The sequence below is a fragment of the Ipomoea nil genome, unplaced genomic scaffold (assembly GCF_001879475.1).
Source record: "Ipomoea nil cultivar Tokyo-kokei standard unplaced genomic scaffold, Asagao_1.1 scaffold2144, whole genome shotgun sequence".
Lineage (NCBI taxonomy): Eukaryota > Viridiplantae > Streptophyta > Magnoliopsida > Solanales > Convolvulaceae > Ipomoea > Ipomoea nil.
Genome location: NW_017618572.1, coordinates 5357698 through 5371318, shown reverse-complemented (window position 1 = coordinate 5371318; position 13621 = coordinate 5357698). Strand labels below are relative to the sequence as shown.

Below are 13621 nucleotides of genomic sequence, written 5' to 3'. Positions count from 1 at the left end.
TCGTCAGAAGCGTCTTTGGTTTAAAGTCGTTGAAGATCATCTAATTAAAGCAAATATATGCTGGCAGACGCGGTTTTGATATAAGGTGATCAATTTAAGAGAAATCTTCATTCAACGGATCACCTAAAGAGGTATGGACATAATCTTACCTTGATTACTCATCCTACCTTTCACAACCAGAGTTATTTACGGAGAGAGCATATTCAAGAAGATTTCAAGAGATTTGAATGATTACTGATCCAGAATAAATAGGGACTGCTCTCATCGTTCTAAGGTTGAGAACTTTGGTTTTACATCTCTTCTCAAAACCTAAAGTTCATGGTGATTACGAAGATGAACTTGAGAAGAAACATCTATGCTTAAACAGTGGACGCGAAGATCACTCAATTCTGGGAACAATGTAGGACTGCGTCATTGAAGCGGACTGCATTAGAGTTAGCTCTCCATTGAAGGGATTTCATTGGACTTTTGGATGCATGACTTTCCGTCTTCAACAATCCACTATATATACCTTTGTAGACTGGGTACTGACCTAGTATGGGACTTTTGGGTGAGATCATTCTTCTCTATCTTTGTACATTGGATTCTGAGTTAGTGAATTGGACGCATCAGTGATCATCCCCCAGATGTAGATACACACTGTATTGAACTGCGTAAACAAACTTAAGTGCTGATTTACTTTCTACTTTAGTTTTTTTTTCCGCACCACGTTATCCGTCAATCTATCTGCCTGATTGTCCAATTGTTTGTCTGTGTCAATCGGTTCACTAATTGTTTGGTAAGAAAGTAAATCAAAATGGTAGATTATGAGAATACACAAAATCACAAACTATTTTATAAATTTATAATTATATATATTATAATGTTATTATATCTTATAAATTTATAATTACATATATTATAATGTTATATTTGCACTCATATTATTATAAAGTTGTATGTTGCCTGAAAAAGTGCAAACTCTTAATTGCACTCGTAATTGGTTGCATGGTTACAATATGAGTAAGTTCATTTATAAACTCGTATGTTATATTATCTTGTTTTTTAAAGAAATAGTGATTTAATTTTAAACACTTTTTATGTATTTTATATATAGATTGTGATGATGTTGATGAAGTTGTTGATAAGGAAATGAAAGACGGTCGGAGATATATGAAGGATATGAAGAAGATGATATGAATGAAGATGAATTGAATGATGGAATGTCTAATGTTTGATGAATTATGGACTTGTGATTTTGTGAACTTTATAATTTTAGATTATGCACTTTAAAATTATTGTTATGTTTAATATTTGATGAAGTATTGGAATGGACTATGAACTTTAGAGTTGTGACTAGTGAGTTTGATGAACCATGTGGTATTGTTAGGTTTAATGTTTGATGAACTATGGACTTTGAACTTTATAATTATTGTTCTCTATTATCAATTATATAATGTCTGGTGTTTGATTAATTATGTTTTATGTGAGTTACGTATCAAGTTATTTTAATTATTTTTGTATGTACAAATGATAAAATTTAGCAAAGCAATAAACTAACAAATTATGAAAAGATAAAAAATAGTATTCTGGCGGGCCCGCCTAGCCCGAATGCCGGTGGTTTGGGCCAATAAAACCCAGGCCCGCCAAGGAGTGGGCTTTTTTGGCTCGCAGCCCGTCCGCTTTGGCCCGTCCCGCTCCGCCAACTCGTATTGACAGTTCTAGCCGAGAAGACTAGGATTGCGTCACGGGTCGACGTACGTCACTGTAGGTTCGGAACCAGAACCGAACCGAACCGAACCATGGTCACGTCTGTATAAGCTTGTAGCCTGTTAACCGTCGATTGTTCTTGTGTTCTTGATAATCCAATGCCTAGCGGATAAAGGATTATAATCACGCATGGCGCGGCTTTCAATTCATTTTTGAGCAATCTAGCTCTTTTCTGCCATGTATATATGCCTAAAAACTTTCCATGCATGTTGTGTTTGCATGCTGCCAATGTACACGTGCCCTCCAAAAATGGCAATTAAAATTTTCCCATTGCATGGTTACTGAAATTTCCTGATTGTGAATAGCAGCCCATTGATATAACATCCCATGCGCAATTATATTTGGAATTTGTCATAGTTAGGATAAAAAGCATCAAATACATACGTTTAAATCCCCGTATCTGTTTTGGATTGAGACCGTCGTGTTTTTCCTCATAGGTTTGCCATGTTTGCGGATGCATGCAAAAGTCAATTCCATATACAAGTGTGTTTTTGAAGCAGAAAACGTGCTTAACACAATGGAGTTATTTGCGTCAATTATGTCTTCCTTCGATGCTAGTTGTTTTATGGCCTACTGCATATCCAACATCGGGGACACAATGCAGGTCCAAATTGGGACTTCCGAATTCGGGGATCGGTAGTTAGAATATATTGTCGAGGTAGGAATCACGAGGCTATATATTTGTAGTGATCTCCACAGACGGAGTGAATGTTGGTTTTATGAGTTTTGGGTAGTCAACGACTGACCAACATTCACCACAGCTACAGTATCATTTTGATATAACTGCAGTTTCATTTGATAATATAAAAATAATAAGTGAGGTAGTGTTGGTTTAGATATACTGTAGTGTTGGTAATTAACATATAAAAAAATGGGCACTCCGTTAAAGAAAAGGCGCCGTTTTTACCGCGGTCCACGATATAACGACTGTTATTAAACTACTAACTTGTTCTGTTATGTGTATCCTTCTTGGGCTTTCTTGTTCATTTCAATGGCAAATTATGTTGTGGAACTGTGTCCACCTTTCAATGTGGACACGGTTCTAAAACTGTTCATAATTATGAATATATAGTTCAAAATTATGAACATATAGTTCTATACTTATGAACATATAGTTGTGAACATAATTATGAATATATAGTTCTGTAATTATGAATATAGATATTCAATAATTGTAAATATAAAGTTCAAAATTTATGAATATATAACTTTATAATTATGAACATATAGTTCCAGTAATTATGAACATAGAGTTCTGTAATTGTGAATATAGAGTTCAATAATTATTACGAATATAAAGTTCAAAAATTATGAATATATATAACTTTATAATTATGAAGATATAATTCAGTAATTATGAACATAGAACTGTGTCCACCTTACAAGGTGGACACGGTTCCACATCATAATGATTGTATTTAAATGTACTATTTCTTTAGTTATACGTAACTCACCATTACTATCCCCTAATTACATATATACAAACCAAATTCATTATATATATATATATATATATATATATATATATATATATATATGTGTGTGTGTGTGTGTGTGTGTGTGTGTGTGTGTGTGTGTTAGTTACTGTACGGATGTTTTATTATTATTAATATTATTATTTCAAAATTGGTCCTCGACTTTTAATTTGGACAAAAAAAGACATTTGACTTTCTAATCTGTTCTACCAATGGTCTTTTTGTTATCTATCCGTCTATTAGCCGTTTGCGGAGGGGTTAAAATGGTCTTTTCCTAACGTTCGTCCTCCACCACCCTCTAGGCTACGTCCAAGTCTTCACCGCCAACCCTTCCAACGTGGAACACATGCTGAAAAGCCACTTCCATGTCTACCAGAAACGGGGAGATCTCGAAGAGAGCCCTGGCGGATTTGATGAGTTAAGGGATTTTCAACACCGATTGGCCGACATGGAAGTTTCATAGGCAGCTAGCGAGCTACAAGTTCAACATGAGGTCTTTGCGTAAATTCGTGGAGATCGTCGTGGATACAGAGCTCACAGAACGCCTGGTTCCGATTCTCGCCACCGCCGCTTCCGCCGCCGTAGGTGGCGACGTTCTTGATCTTCAGGATATTCTACAGAGGTTCGCGTTTGACAACATTTGTAAGATCGCGTTCAGGTATGACCCGGAATATCTTTTTTCGCCTCCCTAGGCTAAAATCACAGTGGCGTTTGAAGAATCCGTGCGGATTAGTAGCGAGCGGTTGGAATGGAATAGAATGGACTAAAATATAGAGACTTTTGAAATTTGGATAAGAATATCGATGGTTGAGGTTGACCGTCCTTAACAAAATTATATAAAAAAATATGACTCTGGCTTTATACGTATACATCACATCCCACCACAAACATCCTCTCCTTCCGTCGTATACATACATATGATATGCATTCCCTATCTCCTTTGTCGTATACATACATTCCATCTCCATTCTTTTGTTTGTCTCTCTCTCCATCCTCCTTCTCCACCTAATACACACCTATCATACTGTTTTCTTCTCCATTCTTCTTCTCCACCTAATAAGCTAAATTCAAAAATCTACACAAAATTCATGTATCAATCTGGGTTCTTTGAGCATCTGCCATTATATCATTTCAATTCACATGATAATTAAAAAAAATTGAGTGGAGAAAGCAACTCTTTTCTTCTAATTTTATTTTATCAACTTTTCAAGAGACAAACAACTCACGTCGTAGTAGTGACAACCAGACATTTTTTTCCACAACTAGACATTTTTCCGGTGATCAGTTCGACCAGAGAAGGCAACCCAAGAAAGGCGACCTGAGGTTGCCCCCTCACAGGATGAAGGCGACCTGGTCGAAAGTTGCCTTCCCATAGGTGAGTTTTTTTTTTTTTTTTTTTTTTTTTTTTTTTTTTTTTTTTTTTTTTTTCTTGGATCCTTGAATCGATAAGAACAAAAAAAAATGAAACAAAAAAAAAAAAATAAAAAAATTAAAAGACTACTGTCTCTGACGAGGCAATAGTCCTGTCTAGTCAGACAGTACTTATGCATACTGTACAGTCCGTGAATATTTATGCAGTACTTATGCATGTGAAGGTGAATATTTACTTTTACACACAAAGCTGCAAAAGTGAATATTTATTTTTATAGCATTGTGCTGTGAAATGTAATTTTATACGCAATGTTGATGCAGAGAATATATTCCCTGAAGAGAACAGAATGAAATGGCTTTGAATTGAAATGTTTGAAATGACTATAGAGATCAGCATATTTTTATAGAAGATATCAATATTATTTAAACACACACAACACATTCAATTCCTCAATCTATTCAATTCCTCACGATATCAACTTTACTTATTTACTCCAACTTCTTCTTCAAATGCTTGCAAAATATGGCCGGTATGATTAAATTTCTTTAAATTGTTTTTATATAAATCATAATGTATCTATTATACTTACTACATTAATATTTTGCAATGTAGGTGTTGAAGACTATGTCATTGTTTCAGTATACTGGGGTGGCGAGGTAATTCGTAATGAAACCGGATGTCAAATTGGTTACACAATACCTCCCCAAAGATCAGCATACGTACATCGCCAATCCTCATTGTCGGATGTGATTGTCATTATACGCAACGCAATAGGGGAATCTCCCGCCACAATATTAGATTTAACTGCGAGATTGTTAATGTACACTCAACAACAAGGTTTATTCCACGTGCAATACCCTATTGTCAATGACGACTCATGGCTTTATTTTGTAAATCAGACGTCACGTTTAGGGGAATTGCATGTATATGTTACAGCAACACCTACAACAATGAATACAAGTTTCATGGGCTTATTAACAGGGTTAACACAGTTTTCGGGAGGTGTACATGCTAGCGACACAAATTATTTTTCCCTCTTCCAGAGGACGACATTGGGGGTGGGAGTTCGAGTTATAACATTTGTAGCTCATCAGAACCATTTGTTGATTTCTCCCATTATGCTCAAACGGAACAACATTATAATTATTTTATTATTAATACATTTAATTTATTGTTAATTTAACAATATTATAAATTGTTATATTAAATAATGTTTTATAGGTTACAGATATGTCAATTATATTTATATATTTATAATATTAAATTAAATTATATTGAATTAACAATATTGATATACATCACAGTACATACGCCAAGAATACATATGCATATAATTAACAATATTGATATACAAGGTACATACGCCAAGATCAGAATACATACCTGATACGCCTGCAAAACTGACAGCTTTAAAGAAAAGGTGACAACTTTTGTATTCTTAGAGCATCCACAATGGTTGGGGAGAATAGGGGATAATGTAAGAGTGATTAGGAAAGAGAAGGGGGAAGGGGAGGGAAAAAAAAATCAAAACTAAAAATTAAAAACAAAAAAAATAAAAAAAATAGAGGTGTCAGGCGCGCCGTTCGGCGCGTGCAAAGCACGCGCCCATGTGGGCTTGCTGCTGTTCATTATTTATTTTTTTTCTTCTTTTCTAAAATTAACCTCTATTTTGCAGGAGAAATCTTCTCACTATTATCTCTTCTTCACACTAGATATTATCCCCACTCAAGAGATTGAATCTGACATTATGCTCCTAATATCTACTGATGTAGATCCTCTTATCCTAACTTTTTTTTCTCGATATTCTTGTCCATGTATTTGTCTTTGTCGACAAACCAAGCTATGACTCGAGCGGGGGCAACTCTATTGTCCCCTTGATTTGAAAAATTGAACGTCGATCGAGTCATAGAAGAAGCTTCGGGAAGTCGTCGGTGAGGTCCGGGAATTCGCAAAAAAAAAAAAAAAAATGATTAGAGAGAAGAAGAAAGAGATGGGGGAGAAACCCAAATAGTCCGTTGATTCTCTTGACCTCTTGTCCCGGTTCTTGACTTCCTGCCACTCCGACGAGAACTTCATTACTGGCATCGTCATAAGCTTTATACTTACCGGCCGGGACACCACCTCTACCACGCATTATCCTGGTTTTTCTGGCTAGCCTTCAAGCACCCGAGAGTGGAAGAGGAGATCGTGAGAGAAATCTTCACGGCGGCCGGTGTACGATGAGGTGAAAGAGATGGTGTGCACTCACGCGTCACTCTGCGAGACGATGCGGCTGTACCAGCCGATGCCGGTGGGTAAAGACCCGTTTACGTATCCGGCATTTCAAGCCGGGCCCAGTGTTCGTTTGGGAAAAGAGATGGCTTTCTTGCAAATAAAGAGAGTGGTGGCGGGTGTTCTCAGGCGGTTCATGGTGGTTCCGGCAACGGGAGATGCGTTTCAACCGGTTTACACGACGGACTTGACATCGAAAATGATGGGTGGGTTTCCGGTTAGGATTCTAGAGAGGACAGTTGCTGATGACACCACTTAATTGGGTTAATACTAAAGAAAATACCATTTTAACCCCTCCACAAACAGCTAATATACGAATAAATAACGAAAAGACCATTGGTGGAACAGATTAGAAAATCACATGTCTTTTTTGTCCAAATTAAAAATCGATGATCAATTTTAAAAAATGAGTTAATACCCAAAATCGTCCTCGACTATAGTGGTTTTTCTCAATTTCGTCCGAAACGACTTTAGTGACCTAATATCATCCCAGACTTTTGTGTTTCGCTCAATTTAGTCCCAGACTTTTGTGTTTTTGCTCAATTTAGTCCCTCATTTGTTATTCTGTCCATTTGGTGTTAAATAAATAGACAATTCAGTAATTTTAATATTGGCATCTCTTTACTCATAGACATGTGAACTGCGAAATCTTTTTTTTTTTTACGAATTACTCCCAGAATTACTCCTAAAACTGCGAATATAAAATTTGATTTGCAGGTCCGGGAGTAATTCTGGGTGTAATTCGTACAAGAAAGAGGAATTTCGCACTTCACAAGTTGAAAGTAAAGAGAGATCAATATTAACATTACTGAATTGTCCCTTTATTTAACACCAATTTGACGGAATAACAAATGGAGGACTAAATTGAGCGAAACACAAAAGTCTGGGACGATATTAGGTCACCAAAGTCGTTTAGGACGAAATTGAGAAAAACCACTATAGTCGAGGACGATTTTGGGTATTAACTCTTTAAAAAATCAAAATAGTTGGAGGATCATTACTGGAATTAACATTATATATATATATATATATATATATATATATATATATATATATATATATATATATATATTTTGAGTTAACCCTAATTCCATATATTTTCCTCATATATTTCTATCCTCTCTGTCGATATTATTCCCTTTAGAAAAATAAAATCCTAGTCTTCTCTTCATTCAATTGATTCAAAAATTAGAGGTCAAGAATCATCAAATTAGGTGGTTGCTTTTGGGCTTTAGAGGTAAGGTTTATGTTCACCAAAATTATTTTATCCAAAAAAAAAAAAAACAATTTCTTAAGTGTTAATATGCAAAATCTTTTTAAAATTTATAAAAAACATTTTTTATTCAAAGAATGCTATGTGCTTATGATTTTTGTATAATTGGTGGCAAATACTTGAAATTATATGCTGTGAATTTCCTGTGTATGATCATATGTTATTAGCAGGTTCGAAACATCATATTTTGGCATATGAAATTTGGGTATATTTGCTCTAATTATTGCATTCAAGTGAGTACATGATTATGTGTTCGTATGTTAATTGATTGGGGTGTGTATATATATATATTTGGTATATAAATATGCTTAGGCTAGTACTGTGAATGTATGCTAATATATTTATATCAATGAATATATATATATATATATATATATATATATATATATATATATATATATATATATATATATATATATATATGTGTGTGTGTGTGTGTGTGTGTGTGTGTGTGAGTACTGTGTTGTGTCCATAGTAATTAAGCAGGAAATATGCTAGCAATCTACTGTACGTGAAATCTGTATTATATACATTTATATGTGGTTAATATAGGATGATGGGAGGAATTAATGTTTGATATTGGTACAAAGGTTATAGATATAAGTGTGAAGTTGAATGAGTTACTTTGGCATAAAGACGTACTTTTGGAAATTGGAAGAGACTGAATGATGAAGAAAACTTGCATATACTATCCGCGGGATTTGGTATTATGAGAGATGAATGAAGTCAATTTGTGATTACCCGCATGTCAGAAGACTTTAAGGTAAACTCAAATGATTTGGGTTTTTTCTTTTTTGACTTTGGTGTGAAATTATTATCTAGTAAAATTGAATGAAAAGATAGAAAGAATTCATGGACTCCCTACTCCCAACATATTATAATGGATAGACTATGAGTAGACTATGAGCTGAAAGGTAATGCCATAGAGCTTGATTTTAATAATGTTCAGTTAGTACTGCATAAATGTTATGTCATCCACATGGGAACCGTTAACAAATGGCGATTCTTATTATTTTCACAACAGAATGTTATTGATTGCTTTTGCATTAAAGAATTTCTTAAAATTACACATTAGTTCACTTGTGATCAAACATTATAATAAAATAGAAAAGCATCTTTAATTCTTTATAGATAGCTGAGAATATACACTTTTCAGAAGCTTATTTGGAGGGAGATAGGGCTTTGAGTTTGCATACTTTCTCTTTTCATCACTGAAACTGAATGGAATTGAGCATATCCATATCTGGTGCATTCTTGCTATTGTACCATATATCATATCATATGTAAAATAGTATAATTTCGATTAGCTTTAATATCTCTTAGTTATCTGATTAGCGTTAATTATGAAATGATCATTTTACCTTTTCCATTCCTAACTTTTATATATCTCTTAGTTATCTGATTAGAATTATGAAAGGACCATTTTACCTTTTCCATTCCTAACATTTATATATCTCTTAGAAACTAAGTGAACAACAAAAGTTATGAAGAAAGCAAAACCTTTATCCACATAGGATTGCTCGTAAAGGATATGCTTGTCTTGCTAGTGAACTTGTAAGTAATTATTATTACATAAACTCACTTTCACTATTATTACATAAACTCATTTTCACCACAAGTTGATAAATCTTCTTGTCTGTAGTCAACAGAATTCTGTGATGATGAGGAAGTAAATAGAGCTATACTTTGGAAGAAGGGAAAAACTAGTAAGCTATGAGAAGTACAAGGAGATGTGTTGAAGACAACATTTTCATGCGGCCTCTAGGAATGGAAAGAAAGGACGAAGTAAAACTGTTTGGGAAATTGTCAAGGTAATTTCAGATTTTTAACTAAGTATATATAAGTGTTTGTATATGTATTTATATCTAGATAAATTGTTAATGCACATGTAAATATTATTTAACATTTGTACGCTCCTCTTCAACCGGATAGTAACCAATGCGTGGTTCCTATGTCATGGCTTACATGAAAATTTTAATTGAGAATATGTCAGACATTGATGATAACGATTCTGTTCAAGCACTGGTAAGATAATTTTTATCATTATACCTCCATCGAAATAAATTTTATTCCTTAATTCTTTATATATAGCTAGCTTTTACTTGTCAGGTGGTTAACGAGAAGAGTTATTGTTATATAATGTTATGTACATGTGTATCTCACTATCTAGCTATCTCATGATATTATGTGAACTTTGGACCTTTTTTTATTATTATTTCAAATAATTTCATAAAATTCATCATATTGTGGTTATGTTGAGTACGAACTTATATATTTACTAACTTTTTACATGTAATTCCAACAAGTTGATTACGACAAAACGGTTATTGATCTGGTGCATTTTGAATGGCCAGATATTGTATCAAGATATATAGAGTAGGTATGGTTATGATGATTAGAACTTTGTGAAATTTTAGACTTGGTTCTTGAAATTGTTTTTTGAAGTATTATGACTGATGGTGATTGGATTGGAATTAGTCATTGAAATATTTAGACTTTATAATTAGTTCTTTTGTATTTTGAACGTTAGCTTGTGCAAAACTATGTAACTACACTTGGTGATGGTGATTGGATAAGTTTTTTTATATGATGTTTAAAATCTAAACAAGTTAAAAACAACGGTTTAAAACCGTTGTCGATTCTTCAAATTATCAAGAATATAGCGGGTTTCAACAACATACAATAGACAACGTTAAAAACTGTTATCATTTCTACAAAAGACAACAGTTTAAAACTATTGTCTATGTGCGTAATGTTAGGAACATTGTATTAGGATTTTGATGATACCAATGTAATGTAGAAAGTAGACCCCTAACTGTTAGCTTTTTCGATTGCTACTTTCGTCTTAGACGAGAGTTGCCATAACTCTCATGTAATTCGTGTTAAGTTAGACAAACACACGAAAATGAGTTATGTCTAGTTGATAGGGTCTACAAGACAAAAGAAGACACGAGACAAGATGTTCAGCAACAAGAATTTATAAGGAGTTGTCAACCACCTCGAAAGGACAGATTTATTAAAGACGATTCTTTCCAAGTATTCTTTCTCCTCAACAACGAGAAGAATGTTTCATCTGTCTGATTTGACAACTTCCTAGGAAATTAAGGATCTCATGGGGACACGATTACCAAGGAGCATTAAATGAAGAGGTACCATATCCTGGAGCTAAAAGACAAAACCCTAATGCCTCCCATACCTTCAACGGCTACATGGTACAACCTCATTAATGGAGAATTTAATGCATGAAGCTCCCCGGTCCTTATCCAATGGTTAAAAGGTTCGAAAACTTCATCTCCCTCCAACGGATGAATTTTCATCACCTATATAAACCCACCTTCATCAACTAAGAAGGTGATGGTTCAACTTTCACTCGATCTATTACTTGCAAAAGCTCTTAAACGCTCTCAACTCTCCTAAGCTTTTGTGAACCAGTATCATGGTGTTAAGACATTTGAAGAAGTCCAGTGATCATCATCTTACACCTTGAAGAAGTCTTGCCATTTGTACGAAGCAATCATCCTTCACAGTCAAGACTTCATCACGTTGGAGAAATCAGAAATCTCTTTCTACCAATCTCAACTCTGAAGAAGAAATTGATAGAGGCGGAGTAAACTCGAGAAGTTGAAAAACCTACGAAGGCTGCCCGGCTTAGTGATCAAGGAAGTCTTTGTGTAATTGTACTAACGAGTGATAGTGCAATCCTTCCACAAGTTGTGGAAGAAGAGTGTAGTAGGCAACGTTGGCCGAACCACTATAAAAACTCTTGTCTCCTTATCTCTTTACTTACGCATTTCATTTCTGCATCATATTCACTTTATCATCATTATCGAAAGTTCTCTTCTCAACATAAACTCGTGCAAAGAAAATAATCAAATCTGAAATATCCGCTGCGCTAAAACACCGAAAAGGTGGTTTTGGGGTAAAACACGAAAAGAGTCTATTCACCCCCCCTCTAGACTCTCACTACACTCTATCGGGACCAACAAGTGGTATCAGAGCCAAATACCTTGAACGGTAAAGGCTTTGCTTTTACTGCCTGGTAGATCCCCTATCAAAATTCTGAAAAAACTGCATATTTTTTTTTAGCTCTGCACGAATTTTTGCAAAATGGAAAAAGATCATGCTAGTCGCTCTAAGCAGCTTGTTTTTAGTCTTGCTAAATTTGATGACTGGAAGATAAGAATGCAGGCACTTCTCTGCTCCATACATGACGAAATGTGGGACGTCATAACAACTAGACCAATTACAGTTATGATGGCAAATTCACAAGCAGCAGTTCAAGGAGCTGGTGCTGAGCAAATGATACCGAAGCCTAAAGATTCGTAAACCTCGGAAGAAAGGACAAGAGAAAACCTGGATAACGTAGCAAGAAACATCCTCTACAACTCCCTTGATGACTCCCTGTTCCCAAGAGTCCGAAAGTGCAAGAATGCCATAGAGATATGGAATGTCTTGATGGAACTAGGAGAAGGGGATGAGCAGGAGAAAGACAACAAGCTGACCGTAGCCATAAAGAAGTTTGAAGATTTCAAGATGCTTTCAAATGAGACAATCATGGACATGGAGCTGAGGTTCACCAGATTCATGGGAGATCTGACTGATCTCGGGAAGGAACTGACCGAGAAAGAAAGGAATCTAAAAATTCTTCGCGGCCTGCCAAAATCTTGGGAAATGAAGGTCATTGCAATGAGGGACAATCGAGACATGAAAACAACGAGCACGACCAAGATCTTTAGTGATCTCAAAGCATATGAGTTCGAACATGAACCGAAAGAAGCCGAAGAATCAGAAACAAGAAATGTCGCTCTAATGGCCAACCAATCAGCATCAACATCCAACAGGTCGAAATCTAACTCCTGTGATTTTTTATCTGATGAACAATATGCACTCTTTGTCAGGAAAATGAAAAGGTTTATGAGGAAGAACAACTTTCAAGACTCTCATCGTTCGGGTCACCGAAAGCAACATGAAAATTCTCCTCAAACCTCAGACTCGCAATTGTTGTGCTACAATTGTCGTAAACCAGGACATTTTAAGGCCAATTGTCCTCATCCAATAGTGAGCAAGCATCAAGATAGCAACACTTCCACCAAAAGCCCATCCAAGGAGACTGGAGAAAGATATAAAAGAAATGACAAGCCAGAATCTTCAGGCTCCAGAAACGAGAGAAGAAGAAAGGCAATGGTGGTGAACGAAACCTCTGGCACAGTTGTGAACGAAAGTAGCTCCTCAAGCTCAAGTTCAGACGATGAAAGTTCTGAAGAAGAAAAAGGACTTCTATGTCTTTTCAGTCAGGAATCAGAAGATCTATGCCTTATGGCTGACGAAGATGAGGTAAACTCTCATTCATCTTCTTGTTATTTAGCTGAGTCGAGTTCTGTAGGGAGTCAAACCTCCAATGAATCAGTTACCGAAATGATGAGGAGGTTCAAAGTGATAAATAGCACCTACTCCAAACTTAAGGAGGAGAACTCTCGGCTC

General features: G+C 35.3%; 1 pseudogene; it reads left to right on the top strand.

Moving 5' to 3' along the window:
* Positions 1-3712: 3712 nt before the first annotated feature.
* LOC109148676 lies at positions 3713-7126 on the top strand (annotated as a pseudogene).
* Positions 7127-13621: the final 6495 nt, after the last annotated feature.